Here is a 16,654-nt window from a genome sequence, read left to right as displayed (position 1 = left end):
ACGACGGCATCCAGTCAGCATGCAGGCCAAGGGCAGCACGGGCTGTAGCAGGAGGGAAGTTATTTTGTCTTTGTATGCAATTGAATTTATCAATGTGTGCGTGCCCATGTTCGTTCTCTTTTTTCAAGAATGACGTTGAGCAAATGCAGCAGGGTGAGAAAAAGGCTACCACCAGGATTGTGGTCCTCAGTGAGTTTATCTGTCATAAGCTGGAGAGGAGATGTCTTTCTTGTTTTCCATGTCTGTTGGTTCATTTTTTAATATAATTTTATCATCCATAGTTTTATGAGTAGTACAGGCCCTAGTTTTCGTGTGCCTAAGAAGACATTAATTTTTTTTATATTTATGTGTTTTTAGATGCATTGTATTTCAACTTGATATTCCCTTCACTATGATGTTTTCAATGAGAAGAATTTTTTGAGAGGATAATCAGTACAACAGATTCATTTGTTTTGTTTATTTAGAAATTTTCTGACTATGGACATTAATATGTAGAGAACCCCCTTAATGATTATGTACTGTAAGTTTTTATCATTTTAACAAAATTGTATTTCACTAATATGTAGTCTCATACACGAATTATCTCCATTCATTGAAGCAAAATTTCTGAGGTACTTATGATTTTGTCTATCAAAAATGGGTCTTTTCGTACTTCTGAGGAAGACAGGAAATATGCTTTCTGCATAGTACTTCACTGTCAGTCTGGAAAGCAGAAGTCAATATGCAGTTTAAGTTATTATGACAAAAATTGTTCTAAAGAGTATTTTTGTAGGAAATTGAAGGTAAACAGATCTCCTTTGAAATTCTGCTGATTAAAAGCCTGTTAGCTCTATCTCCTTGAAAATTTGATTGTGCCAAACTCCAAATAAAAACACAGAGAGGTACCTCTGTCATGTTTATTAAAAAGTAAATTTTGCCCTGGGCTGTGGTAGTATGATTAATACTGACTTAATTAATAATGGCATGAAACTCAGAATCAGGTATTGCTGGTTTTATACCTTGTACTGAAGATTACCCGTTCAGCAGCAGATTTGTGGATTAGCATAAATTAAATGATAATTAAAGCAAATCTGTGAGACTGACTCATCATTTTATCTTGCAAATATTTACAGCTATTCCATTAAAAGTGAATCCCTTTGACATTTCCACTTTAGTTAGAAGCAGTCTTTTTTTTTTTACTATAATTACTAATAAAGATGGATAAAGCACCACTGTCAGTTTTACCATAGATCGTTGTGTAAATCATCTGTATTCATGTTCAGCATTAAATAAAGTTAATTTCATTTTACATTCTTCCATGACAACTCTCTCCTTTGGGGACTAAAGAAGGCTTCCTTTCCAGAAACTTAAATGTAAAAGCAACAAGAAAACATGAGTTTTGATACAGATGGTTTCTGCAGCCAGGCTATACTACAGGGACACAGAAGGTGCAAGTCATGAGTGAATGTGATACTGTAATAAATTTATCCTCTAATGCTGTAGTTATGCAACACAGAACTATGCAATATCAATAGTTTTGTTCCTGTTGCGTTAATAGTTGGACCGTTCATTACTGCTACCGCCTCCATTGGTCATATGCCTTTTGGGATCAGAAGGAGGGAGAGATGCAATTTATTCAAAAAGACAGAGTCCCAACAAAAATCAAGCTAAACAATGATATGAAGATATTTATTTCCTAACATCTTTTCCAGTTTAAATATATTTTTACATTTGATAGCAAGGTGTGTTGAAAAGAAACTGCTAATACAGTGCAACCAACAACATCCATAATGATGCTGTAATAAAAGTTTTACTATATTTATTAAACCTGTAAATACATGCCTGGCGTGTTTTGCTGTCAAGAACATCTATTTCACTCATGACATTTAATGTCCTTTCTCTTTTTAATAACAGCAGTACAGATTTAAGAGCAAAAAGACCAATAAAGTCTTCTAGTCTTACTTCTAGGTCTTGTTACATGTCATCATGTTGATAAGTTGTGTTTGAGTAAAACTTATTTAAAGTCTTCCTACCTTCTTTTTCAAAAGAGCATCTGCCAATTCCTTTGCCAGTATGTTTCAACAGTTGATTACACTCACTGTTAAAACCAAGTACCTTATTTTAAGCTTGAATCGATTTCAGAGTCCATCCACTGGTTTTGGTTATGCCTCTCTTCATAAACCGAAGACCCCTCTCACACCTAACATTATTCATTTTAAGGACATTACACACTGTAATCAAATCTATTTATTTATTTTATGACAAGACAAACTGATTGAAGTCCTGTCTCTTACTCTTATCCTTGAATCATCCCCTTTGTGCAATTTTTAATATCAGGAAAAGATGTTAACACAGAAACTGGATGTAATATTCTAAGACTGCACTTCAGAAGTGTGGTCTGCATTCTTTATCATAACACTCTGACCTCTTGTTTGGCTGAATTAAAACATTTTAGATTAAGTGCACAAATTACATGTGGGATTAAGTTAATGGATTCACACAGAATCATCAGGATCATCTCTGAATCTTTTCAGTCTCACAGACCAAAAAGAAATTGTAACAACAAATGCCTAAAATGCAGGTTACTCAAGAGGTTTTACTATCATGAGGACGCCAGGCCCATAAACAATTTTTGCTAAGAGTTGTGGCAACAAGAAAAAAAAGTAAATAGTTATACCGGTACTAAGTACCTACTGTTAGAATATTGTGTTGCTTCACTAAATTAGATTAAACTATTCCGTGGTAAGTACTTGCATAAAAATACAATATTGAGGAGTATGTATGTTGGCTTAACTTAAGAAGCAATTTTTCTGAGTGTGGATAATTTCTGGTTTTGCAGTTTGAGACAATGATTCGTAGATGCAAACTCCTCTGTTCACCATTGATTTAACTGGTTGGCAATTTCAGGTTCAACTTAATGATGACATAATATCAATATTAACTATTCAACTTCTGACTATTTTAGTATTTTGAAGCATGGCAGAGCACTGAATCTCACAACGGCAGAAGCTAAATTAAACACCAAAAAAAAAACGAACAACCAACCAAACAACAACAACTACAACAAAACAAGAAAATTCAGAAAGAAGTATGAAGAAAAGAATCAGAAAGAGTAAAATAAGCAAAAAGAAATAAGGAACAATCTTAAGAATAAATTTGTTTTGCCACTGCAAGGTGGTGAATATAACAATGTTAGGAAACACCTTCAGCGTCATAGCTCTGTAACTTCTAGGGAGGGTTGCTTCTTGAACCACACAGACTGGCTGCTGTATACAGCACAAGCTCTGTGGAGAATTCATACAGTGTCTTTGCACAACAGTATGGATCTGTAACTATCTATTGCGATAAGATTTTTAAAAAGTTTCCTGTGTTTTAGACACAAGCACATCTTACATACCTGTAGGACTTCTTAATCTCATCATGTGTTGCTCCCTTCTCTAGGGCCAGGATTCCATATAATGCTTCCCCTGATGTTGACAAAGCACGTTGCCTTTGTTCAGCCATGTTAGCAGTGCATTACCAAAGCTGCTAATGTAGAACAGAATTTAAAATAGTACTGGCTGCATGTATATATGGATAATATTTCTTAGTAGAGGTTAAAATTACTTATATGATTTACATGAAAGTAAAGCTAAAATAAAATCTCCTTTAAATTGCCCTCCATTCCTTAAGAGATTTTAAAGGGGTTTTAAAAAGTGGAAAAGCAAAAAAAAAAAAAAAAAGAGAAGCTCTTACATTATATATATCACTGCTCATAATAAAGATTTGGTGTTTTTGTCACTGAATTCAGTGGCTAAATTTTCCACAGCACTAATGTCTGCATGTAGTATTTCCACCTAATTTTGTGTTTATTTTTCTCTAAGTCAGATTCAGTTTAACTAATTATAGGTGCCTAATTTGAGTGATTAAATTTGAAGCTTGGTCAAGCAAGGCTCCCTGTACAGTCAACAGAGAACATGCTTGGAGGACAATTTACCAAGCTCTTTCTCCCTATTACCCCTGCGGGCTGCTTAGGATGGCTGCAATCCCAGCTCATGTGCCTAAGGATAGATGGAATGAATCTGGATCTAGGCAAGTGGGAGAATGACCTCTGTTTTATGGTGTATTATTTATTGTAATCTTATGTATGGGAAATACTTATATCAATCGGTATTTGGAGTGTGGTTTATAGTACAAAAATTTGGACAGAGTTTGTGAGCTGCTGATATATTTACCATTGTGATGTTACTTTATAATGTAAGTAAAGGCTAAGCACAGGCTAACAGATTTAGTTCCCTTAGATCTATCATTCATTCCTTCAGGTATCTCAGAGATAAAGAAAACAAACAAGCGATTCACAACTGAATGGCTCTACCACCTATTTACCATTCATAGTTTGTCCTTCTGAATTTGAAGTTCCAAAAATTTTAAAGCAAACCTTGATAATGCCAGGTAATGACATGAAGAAACTCAGATACACCGTAATCTAAAACACCCAGTACAGATACCGAAAATTCATAAAGAGAAAGCTGCAGCTCTTTGACTTGCAGACTTGCTACAACAAAACTCTCACCATAACCTCTTATTTGAATGTTGCACCTTTCTCTAAATGTTGACAAGTGATTACAGAAAAAGCCTAAAAATAAGTAGTAGCCCCAGTCATAAGAAGAATTTCTAAAAACCTGCTTTGTGAGGTAAGATTACCCACTCTGCTCTTTCACCCTTCTCACTGCTGAGCTAGAAACACTATCTTGCTGTTATTTATATATTATTTACTAGGCCACATTTTGGTTTAGAAAAAGCCATGTAACACTTTTAAGCTCTTTAGCTACGTTCACTACCAAAAAGGAAATCAAATACCAGGTAAGTGCACACAGGCATATAATAAACTGAGTAATTCAGGTAACGAGTAAGCAATTTACTGAGCAACTTAAATTTATTCATATTTACTTCGATGTTTTCTTTTTCTAATAAGCTAACACACAATTTAGGATCTCATGATCAGCTGAAAAAAATCTTTTCTACTTTTAAGTGTCATACAAAAACTATCAAATAATGGACTGAACTTTTGTTTTTAAATTAATAATTAAGAATGAAACTAAGTTCAAGCTTATAGGTACAATTTTTAATAATGGCATGCCCAAAACGTATTTAACATAATCCTGGGATCTATCCTGATCACACTGGAATTGTACAAGGCACATTAAGCCTGATAATGCACAAGGTAATGCTAGGTAACCATGTGAAGCCACAGCTATACAGGATTATTTTAAAATTCCCTTACATAACGATGATTAGCTACATGGCAACCCCAAAGCATAAAACAAAGTCAAAGTTATTATGAATTTTATTCAGAAGAACAAAAAAGTCATGTAATTTATACTTTCTCATAAAATAATTTTAATAACCAGTCAGCTACGGAAATTTAAACTCACTAGCCTACTCAGTCTTTTAGCGATTAATCCCCTTGAAGGTCTAGCTACTCAAAGTTATTGCTTACTTATTTAAAGCAGTCCTATAAAATACTAAAAGAACAAGAAGATGACACTACTCTAGAAAAAAATATGCCCTCTGAATTAAGGAAGATAAAGCAGTTACAATTTTAGTACTAGATTTCTGATATCTAAAATTATATTAGAATCCTGTTTTCAGGCTATATATTTTTGTTCCAGTAGAACACAGACAAGAGCATCTTGTTTATTTCCTTGAACAAAAATACGATATATTAAAATTCTGATAATAATTCCACATCCTAAGAGGATGGAAGCCCAGCTAACTTCAACTTTTTCTGTGCAAATCTTATACCATCCAGGACTAACTGTCTTACACAGGGCTCCTAATAACATGCCCTTTTTCTACCGCACCCATAATTCATTTGGATTTGGGCTGAAAAATAAGGCAAGGTGATTCAAGTAACATACCTGCTTCAAAAAGTGACGGAACAGTCTGGCGTGTGTAAAGTCACAACATTATCAATTCACTATCTTGATGTCTTTATGCCAATACAACCCAAAGAGAAAGAAGTGCCACCAGAAGCCCTGTTCCACTTAAAACGGCTGCTGCTTTTCATCCTTCACATGCAGGGTTAAACAGGTCAGTGGAGTCTGATTACTCTTTTTGTTTGTTTGCTCAGTATCCAATTGGTTCTCTCTCAGGAAGACTATGAAAGAATGAATAAAACATTCATGAACCTAAAGGCTGATATATCTGAGACCAGAAATATAGTATGTCCATATATTTAGTTAGCTGTTCTCTTTACTCTTGACATGGACTTGAGTTTGTCCTTTTATTTTTTTCTTTTTCCCAGCCAAATATATTAAATTTGTTTAACAATACAACAGTCTTGCCCTAAATTTCACTTCTCTGAGATCAGCCATGGCTTCAGTTTATTATGTGGTCCCTTTCAGAACAAAATTAACTGAAGACGACCCTTTAGAACTGAGTTCTTGCAATATTTTATATTAAAGCAGAAGATGTGGGGGGTTCTCTTTTATTCTGATATAGCTTTTCCTCAAACTTACATTATTAAAAAGTCTGGAGAGCCATTCCTTTCTATTTGGAATAGAGACAATTGTAAATACCAGTATGGCGTCCACCATAGGCTGCAGGAAAATACCTGCCCTGTCATCTGTAGCACCTCCTCCACCCCCTCCTTCTCTGAACTTGGTGGTTGCAGGGATGTTTTTCACACTATTTTTTCCCCCCCTCAGTCCTCCCTGCCTTGCAGTATTTTCTTCTTTCTTGAATATGTTTTCCCACAGGCGTCACCAGCTTGACTAATCAGCTCATCTGTGTCCTGCAGCAGGTCCATTGCAGAGTTCTCTTCCCACAGGGGCCTCCCTGCAGCCACCCACTACCAAAACCTTTCCACAGACACCCAGTACAATTTTGAATAAAGTTCTGAAAATGGATTCATGGAGCCCCATAGCCCAGTGAAGTCTGCTTTGGCAAGATTCAGTGAGTTTGTGCTTGGATTCTCCTGCAAGACTTGAACTATCAATAGATTTTTAAAAACAATTAATTATGAACATATGAAAAGACTATTTTTGAAAAGAGAAGCATCAATGTGACAGTTGATCAAAAAAAGTGTATGTTTTTTAATGTGAAGCATGAGATTTTGACATTTCTTTTGTTCTTAGCTGTACCATGAAGCCGCATTCTCAATTGCTAAGAGTGTTTATTCCTCAAATTTCAGCTTTGTACAAGGAAAAAGCAAGGCACGTTTCAATCGGAAATAAGTTCTTCATAGTTATGAGAAATAAACATAGCATATATTTTCCAGGACACTAAGAACAGAGTAGGTACAGCTAATTCTATTACATTGAAAGAACGCAATACAAGATTACAATCCTTATACTTGATCTCAAACTTTGAAATAACTTTATCTTTATTGCAAATCAAAACAGAACAAAAAGACTTTATAATGGTAAGACAAAATTGGGAGAAAAAAACAGAAAAGGAAGAAAATAAAGTCACTTTGAGGTTACCCAAATTCTCCGTACCTATATACATCCTATTATCAAAAGAAACCAGCACTGTTCTGAAGTCTTTTCTCATGTGCTATTGTGCGTGAATACAGCTCCCTCTGGTGTGTTAATATTGCTTTGTAACCTGTACTGTTTTTCTCATAAGCATTCTTGTTTTGTTTGAAGGAATTGAATGCTCTATCTGCAAATCTATTTTTTTCCCCTTGCGGATCATAGGTACATATCCTACATGCACTCTAAAGCTTGTTTAAAAGATCCAAACCTTAATGAATTGCCATAACTCTTTCTTCAGATCAGCTATATAATTTAGAAGAATAAAACATAACATTCAATACCTATTCACTTCTCTCATTCGTTATTATTTTTTGTATCATAACACCTGGCTACGTAATAGTATGCCATGACACCACTGTGGCAGACAATGAAAAACTGAGACAGTCCTTGTCCCAAAAGACCTGTAGCTAAATAAGTCTTACTTACATTTTACATTTCATTTGTATGCTGCATGCATTTCAAAACAGACAAATCATAACATGTCTGGAAATGCAAAGCTGCATATCAGCCTATAAAAAATTTGAAACATGGCCCAGACTGAGCAGGAGGTCCAGGGTTGCTTCAGAAGCCTACAGCTGCACAGAGCTAGGGGGTTGAAGAACTCTGAGTCACTCCAGTCCTTCCACCCACTGCTCCCTCCTTTTCCTGGCTCACAGCAAGTTCAGAAGCTAAGAGCCTGGAGTTGAAAGACTGGTAGGTACACATACATGCATGAAAGGACTGGCACCATTGCTCAACAATGGTGTGCATTTTTAGCTTCCAAGACAAGGAAAGGCAACTTTTAAAAGCTGAACTGTTTTGTCGGTTTGCTGAATCTGGTGTTGATAATATTGACATCAAAAAGCACATAGGAGATATAAGTGGTCAAATAGGCCACTCCTAACCTCCATGAAGAACCTACAGCTTCTGACTCTTTCTTCTAACAGAGATAGGGAAAGAAAATCTCTGATTTTAGTCAGAGGAATTTGGGGAGTGAAATAAATTAACCTGATGACATGCTTTAGTAAAGTCAGCAGCTGAAGGGAAGTGATCCTTCCCCTGTACTTCAGCACTGGTGAGGCCACACCTGGAGTACTGTGTCCAGTTTTGGGCTCCCCAGTACAAGACAGACATGGGGTTCCTAGAAAGAGTCCAGCAAAGGGCCACAAAGATTACAAAGGGACTGGTGCACCTCTCCTACCTGAAAAGGTTGATAGAGCTGGGAGCCTTCAGCCTAGAGGAGAGAAGGCTCAGTGGGGAGATCATCATTGTCTATAAATACATGAAGGGAGGGTACAAAGGGGTCGGAGCCAGGCTCTTTACCAGGCTGTGCCCAGTGCCAGGACAAGAAGCAACGGGCAAAAACTGGAGCACAGGAGGTTCCCTCTGAACATCAAGAAGCACTTCTTTACTGTGAGGGTGACAGAGTACTGGCACAAATTGCCCAGAGAGGCTGGAGAGCGTTCCTCACTGGAGACCTTCAAAAGCCACCTGGACATGGTCTTGGGCAGCCAGCTCTGGGTGGCCCTGTTTGAGAAAGGGAGTTGGACCAGATGGCCTCTAGAGGTCCCTTCCAACCTCAACCATTCTGTGAATTCAGGTTGTATTTTATTACTGTCCATATCCTGTTTCATGGCACTGTTTGACAATTTCTAGAATGTCATAGAACCATAGAATATTCCACGTTGGAAGGGACCCATAAGGATCATCAAGTCCAACTCCTGGCACCGCACAGGTCTACCCAAAAGTTCAGACCATGTGACTAAGTGCACAGTCCAATCGCTTCTTAAATTCAGACAGGCTTGGTGCAGTGACTACTTCACTGGGGAGCCTGTTCCAGTGTGCGACCACCCTCTCGGTGAAGAACCTCTTCCTGATGTCCACAGCCTGAACCTCTCCTGCCTCAGCTTGACACCATTCCCATCCTATCACTGGTCCTATCACTGGTGATTATGAATAGGTCAGCGCCTGCCTCTCCACTCCCCCTCACAAGGAAGTTGTAGACTGCGATGAGGTTCCCCCTCAGCCTCCTCTTCTCCAGGCTGAACAGGCCAAGTGACCTCAGCTGCTCCTCATACGTCTTACCCTCTAGGCCCTTCAACATCTTCGTCACCCTCCTCTGGACATTCTCCAACAGTTTAATGTCCTTTTTGTACAGTGGTGCCCAGAACTGCACACAGTACTCGAGGTGAGGCCGCACCAGCGCAGAGTAGAGCGGGACAATCACTTCCCTCAACCGACTAGCAATGCTGTGCTTGATACACCCCAGGATACGGTTGGCCCTCCTGGCTGCCAGGGCACACTGCTGGCTCATATTCAACTTGCTGCCAACCACAACCCCCAGATCCCTCTCTGCGGGGCTGTTCTCCAGCGTCTCATCGCCCAGTCTGTACGTATAGCCAGGGTTGCCCTGTCCCAGGTCCAGGACCTGGCACTTGCTTTTGTTAAACTTCATGTGGTTGGTGATCACCCAGCTCTCCAGTCTGTCCAGATCTCTCTGCAACACCTTTCCACCCTCATCTGAATCCACAACTCCTCCACGTTTAGTGTCATCTGCAAATTTGCTCAGAACACCTTCTAGTCCTACATCCAAATCACTTATAAAAACATTGAAGGGGACCGGCCCTAAAATGGAGCGTTGAGGGACCCCACTAGTGACCATCCGCCAGCCAGATGTGGTCCCATTTACCACAACCCTTTGAGCCCTGCCCGTCAGCCAATTGCTCACCCATCGTATGATGTTTTTGTTTAGCTGTATGCTGGACATTTTGTCCAGTAGGATCCTATGGGAAACTGTGTCAAAAGCTTTGCTGAAGTCCAAAAAGATCACATCAGCTGGTTTCCCTTGATCGACTAGATGGGTGATCTTATCATAAAAGGAAATCAAATTTGCTAGGCAGGACCTACCCTTCATGAACCCATGTTGGCCATGTTTTTTTTTTTTTTTTTTTTTTTCCTAAATATCCCTCCATTAAGGGAATTCCAAGCACTTAAAATGTAGAAAGCTACAAAATCTAAAGACTCTACAGCCAGCAAAACAGCAGAAAAAGCTCCAGAAATATAAGAAACTGTCCCTAACCCTGAAAAAGACTACACCTTACATGCCTACTTCCCCTGTTTTCAGGTACTGGCACAGGGAACTTGGATGATACACTTCCCCTAAACCCTGCTCCATCACTTTAACACCAAGGTTGCAACTTTGGTAATATTTGACATACAGGTGAAGGCATAAGGTCACATTCACAGTAAGCCCCAGAATTCTGCAAAAATCACAAGAAACCTAGAACCATAAAGCAAACACGCAAAATAACATCATCTTCCTATCCATAAGCATGCTCTAAAAATTACTCACCTGAAGAAGAGCTACATGCAGTAAAGGCACCTACCACTATATAGCTTGCTTTACTCTGAAAGATCCTACTAGTTGTTACCTCAAAAAGACACGCTTACCTCTCTCAACTTGGGAACACATCAGCCCATACACTCTGACCCACCTAAAGAACCCTGCAACTGGCTGAAGGGAAAACAAAGCACTTACTGCCAAAGAGCAGCTCAGGCAGAAAGAACTCTCTAATAGGACACCTGTGGCTTCGTATACCATTAGGCCCACCTGGCACCCAACCAATCAACTGGGAAAGGGGCAGGGCAAAGTCAAAAAAAAAAGTAGAAATCAAGCAGGATGAGCAGCAGCTGTGTTGTTTTTGTTTGTCTGGCTTAACAGTGTGCAAAGCACAGCATGGGGAGCTGGGCTCTTTCTAGAAGCCACAATTTCTGTGCTTTTGTTTCAGTTTGAATATTGAAAGGCTAATATGACCAAGTAAGTAACTGAAACTATTTCAACTGGAATTAGTTCAAACTTTTCTTAATGCTTTCTTTACACTCATGGTGGGTGAAGACATCTCTATATTAATTCTCTTAGATTTATAGCTGCTGTTGGTAACGTTAACCATATTCTCCTTTTGAATCTGAACAGTCTTGTATGGCAGTAAAAGGATGGTTTAACGTTGGCTGCCCATATTTTTCTTTTAGTGGCCTTTAGGTTCATTGTTTATCATTTTTAGAGACCTTTCATGCAGATAAAGACCAGGCAAGATTATGATTACTCTTAATGAAATTAAGTGCTATGAAAACTGGGAAAAATTACTAGGAAGATTTACTGAGAAAGTTTAATACCAGCAAGCCAATGCAAGTGGTAAAAATGTTTTAAACACTTTTGCTTTCAGTGGAATTTGTGGAATAAAGGGAAAGATACAGGGATAAGAAAATGAAACTTCCCTTAATGTGGAGAACCTTGCTTTTCCCAGCTGTATAAAATGACATCAGCATAAACTTTTCACTTCCCCTTGGCCTTTTTGATTTTTAATCAGGTTTGTTTTAACTTTTACTGTCTTATACAACATGTGAAACTGAGCACATGTTCTCATTTACTTTCCACTCCTGATGTAAACATGCAAGTACTTCCTTTCCTCAAAACTTTCCTGATGTGATTACTTTTATCACTTATTTCTGTGCCTTGTTCTGCCTGAAAGGTGGAACACTGGCAAGGATGTTTGGATTTATATTGGTAACTGACCAGAAGAGACAAGATAAAGAACAAAGATGAGCCTGAAACAGAAGCTCTTGCTAGTAGATCACTTTTCTCAGGTGAATGGGTGGCAGCCTGAAAAAAAAAAACCTAAAACAAGTAAAGCTCAAAGATGCTTTACTTAAGTCAAATATGGTAGGCTAGTAAGATGAGAGAATGTGTATCCTGAGAAAGGGTGCATACAGTGGTAATATGTGCAATTTTTTCACTCTTTTGGCAGGATGTACCTTTTCTTCTATATTTGAATATTGTGCTGTGGTGATATTAGTTTTAATAACACCCAACTGAACAACCTAATCAGAAGACAAGTGACTAAGTGGAAAAGGATGCTTCTGACAGGATGTGCTGGGTCTCTGGCTCAGGCATGGGGACTGATTTTTGTTAACAAGGGAAGAGTACTTATGAGGCAGCTATGTCCCCAAATGTTCTTGTCATTTCTTTTCAGCCAGTTCTGTTTCATATGCCCTACCTGAATTGTTCTGTATGCTACCTGTTAGATATTCAGTCTCCTAAAAAAGAGAGAATCATTTTAAGCACCTTTCTGAGGAATGAGCCTTTTAAGGTCTTAGACAAGCCCAACAACCCTACAGCAAGAAATTACATTCTTCTTACCACATTTCTTTGTTACTGAATAGTTACTGTCATTACGGCTTCAAAAGAAATAACAGAACTGATTTAAATAATATGATTGCATTACATCCATTTTTAAATATATATTGCTATATTGGAAGTAAGGTATTCCATCTGGTAAACCATCTGCATCTCTATTCAAGAAGTAAGTATTCATAAGAGAACATCCATATATTTGAATTCTATGAACATATTGTGACCTTCTGTTACTATTCACATAGAATATCTCACTTTAAATGTATTTTGGGTTTTTAATATTTTTCAACAACTGCACTATTTGAAAAAGTAGCAAATTAAAGAAAACCTCAAATGAACAGTCTGTTGTATATGCACATTACTCATGCCTTTACCTGGTCAGTTTGACACAGAGAAGTAATCCAGAGATGAAACTTCCTGGCTCATGCAAGTAAAACCTGTTCAAAGGTTTGGTGGACTACCTAAGTGATGTGCATATAAACACTTTTTTTTTCCTCCTAGAAAAAAATTAAAGGCTTAAAAATGAAGTTTTAAGTAATAGTAATATACTAAAGTTTTTCAACAAGATACTCAGTGGAGTGCTGGGAATTTTGTTTTCATCTGAAGTTTAGGAGAGAGTTCCCTAGTTTAAAATGGAGATAGCCATAACCAACAAAGTTATTGTGGTTTATTGCTAAAGAAGACACAAGCAACTAAGACGTGAATCATATCAATCTGTCTGATGTCAAGTCAGATTTCTTTCTGAAAATCAAAGGATAGGATGTCCCTAGTTTATATAACTTTGACAACTCAGAGATAAGTTATCTGGGACTTCAAGTAAAAGTGAAGTAAGAGAGTCTTCTAATGCCTTATTTAGAAAGAGTTTCTAATTTTCTTTGCAAGCATATTAAGGCATTATTCTACTACTGTTTATTTTAAGTTAACAATCCCACAGTTTTGGTAGCAAGGAAAATTAATACATTTTAGCTACAGCTAGGGATCAGGAAGATTAGCTTGAAGAGTGTGAGTGAGTGCTTTGACCTACTTTTGAGATCATTTTACCAGGACCAAATGCAGAAGCTGCAGTACCGCATCTCAGTACCTGCTCCTTAGGAATTCGCAGCTGCTTTCAGTCCTCCCCACCACGCACCACCTTTCTCCAGCACCTGACTTCTCTCTCCACTTCTTCCTACTTCACACAGTTCTCTTAAACAGCCACCCTTGCGACACCTCCCATAGTTTTTGTCTACCCAAGCTCATTCCTGAAATCCCCAGCATAGTCCTCGGTTCTCTCCTGGTACCTGTTTTCTAACTATTCTCTCCCAATTCCTTCACGCTGGCTCCTCACGTAAATAATTCCCAGGAGGAAGGAATGCAGCGGGGGAGATGGCAGTCAGTAGTCATCTCTTTTTGAAGCTTCATTAATCCGCACACAGGATTTATTACCCTGTCATGGAAATGCTCACTTAACTGATGGCTGACAAAGGTATATTCTTTTTAAAGTGCTGATGAGTAACTGTCTTAAAATGCTGCTATCTGGATCCAGAAAGGAATGTCTATTGAGTGGCTGAGTTAAAAATCAAAAATTAAAGCAATATGCAGTCCCAGGACTAGCGGAATTACAGACTAATGGATGAGAAGATGAAGTCTCAGATTTTTTTTTTCCCTTTTCACTTTTCTGGTGAAAGTAAAGGTTTCCTAAAATTAATTCAATTAGCATAAATATTTCACCAATAAAGTAAATAAGCAAAAACATAAATATGAATGCTGTTCTCAGCATAGTCAGTGTAGAAAAAGAGCAACTGGAAATATTTCCTAGTAACTCAGCAGACTAACATTTCAGGAAATTAGTAGTTTGTTAACCATCTATCACAACTGTTCTTAGGGATTTTTTCCCCCTTATTATGACAACATTTTTCATCTGGAAAATACTCAGAGCTGAAGCTTAGAGTATGAAGCTGTATGCTTACAGTTGGCTTAACTGGCTACCAACAAAGAAGTGGTCCAAACTTGCACTGAATATTTTTTCATTTTTTTTTTTCTCTTAGTATTCAGTTAAATCAGCTTGCTAATCTGACTCATTGCACGGCTGGCATCGTTGCTAGAGGTGATGCAATGGAAGTGGTGACCTCACACCTTCTCGGCAACAGTGTGTCTCCAGGTCACCACAAAAACGCCCCGTAAAAATTATATACGGGCCCGAATGCCACACAAGTGTGAAGCGTGAGTAAGTGCTGTTTAATTAAATCACAGGAGTTGTGAGAATGGATACTCCTCCCAGCTAGCCTGCGGCTACACTATAGGCCAATACTTTCAGGGCTTCTGCTGGCAAATTTACAGTGCTGTGGGAGTGTGACACCAAGTGCTGCTCCAGCTGCAATGCTCTCTGCCCCTTCAGTTTGCTCAGGCAGAACTCGGGCACCAGCGGGTTGACTCCTAGGCCAGGCCTCGTTCGCCCACACGGCCCTAACCCCTCGTGGCTCAGGCGCTGCGTCTTCCTCCGCAGCCGGCGCGAAAGCACGCAGGCAACCTAAAACCCTCACGGAGCGCTCTGCTAATTTGACAAAAACGTAATCGCGTGCCCACACCCGATCCAGATCAAATTTGTACTGCTGGGTGATGTGGCATGGCGCCGCTCCAGCGGTAATGATGGCGGAACCACAGCGCCCGTCTGGGGCCGCTCTGGCAGGAGAATTACCCGCGCGGGAGGCGGCTGCGGCCTATCGCCGTGCAAGCAGCTCGTGGAGGATCTCCGGGACCTGCCCCGATCCGCACGGCAGCGGCGTACCCGAGCACGCTGCCAAACCACCTTTCTTTCTGCCCTCAGAGGAGCTGCTGGGTTAGGCTCTGACTGAGAGAGTTAGGCAGGGGAAAAAAAAAAAAAAAAGAAAAGGAAATTATATGTCTGAGGTTTTTCTTTCAGGCAAGTCTCTTATGAAAATAAAGGAGTGTACAAGTGTCTTTGTTTTCCTGCCAACTTTTATAAGAACTAATTAAGACCAAGGAGAGCTTCATTTTCCTATTTATTTCATACCGTGAAAAGCTAATGAATTTCGCCTATTGATTATTTTGCAGCTGCCTGTTTTAATTGGATTATGATTGAGAAACAAAACGCGAGGGTAGCAGGGGTGAGTGGCCAGCGCTGCGGGGCATCTGCCAGAGCGTGGCCACGCCGTGCCAGCAGCCCACGGCTGATCAGGCCATGCTGTATCTCCGTGCAGCACGAAGCCAGCTCCAGAGCCACGGCCTTTGCTCCACAGATGCTTTTTTCTGAGTCTGATGATTTACCTGTAATAAGGTCAGCACCGTCACACAGGTACAGAGTGTTGGCATTTCTTCCCTTGCTTAAGAATGTCCCACTCTGTTCAACTTTGCAACTTGCCTGTTGATGGCAAGAGAAAATACAGGCTGCGGGACTCATTGGTAATAGCTATCAATAAATGAAGAACTATGCTTTACCAGAAAACAAACTTTGGCCGTAAATATTCACAGCCCTTAGCATAACTCATATTTCTTAGTTCAGGCAAGGGAATTTATTATATCGAAAAGTCCCGTGGACTTCATGGAAGAATCATACAGAATTCAGTAAAGACCTTTATGGCTGATATGACACCTACAAAATAACTTTGATTCAGAAGGTGATCTTTTTTTTTTCCATTTACCTTTGATTCAGAAGAATCCTTTTTGCATATTTTGGTGAGATCCCAGCCCTGTGTAAATCAGTGGCACAGCTCCCAACTGAGATAGACAGAAAATAAGCACCCAACCATTTGCAGCTCTTATTTATATATTTTTTCTATAAGTTACTATACGTGACTGGGGAGCCTAATGGGTTTTACTCACAAATTCTACATTTTTTTTCTTTTTTTTTTTCCGAAAGTGGGGGAGGATGACTCACTCTAAGGGAGGCGAGGTTCTTTATTTTCTTTCTTTCGTTAGAAAAAAATAAAACAGCTCTGCAAACTTCTACATGTTATTTCAAACCATTATTTCAAAAGACTTCACA

Source organism: Anser cygnoides, chromosome 2 (genome assembly GCF_040182565.1).
Source record: "Anser cygnoides isolate HZ-2024a breed goose chromosome 2, Taihu_goose_T2T_genome, whole genome shotgun sequence".
NCBI lineage: Eukaryota > Metazoa > Chordata > Aves > Anseriformes > Anatidae > Anser > Anser cygnoides.
The sequence above is the reverse complement of the archived record's forward strand: the minus strand, read 5'-3'. Positions refer to the sequence as shown.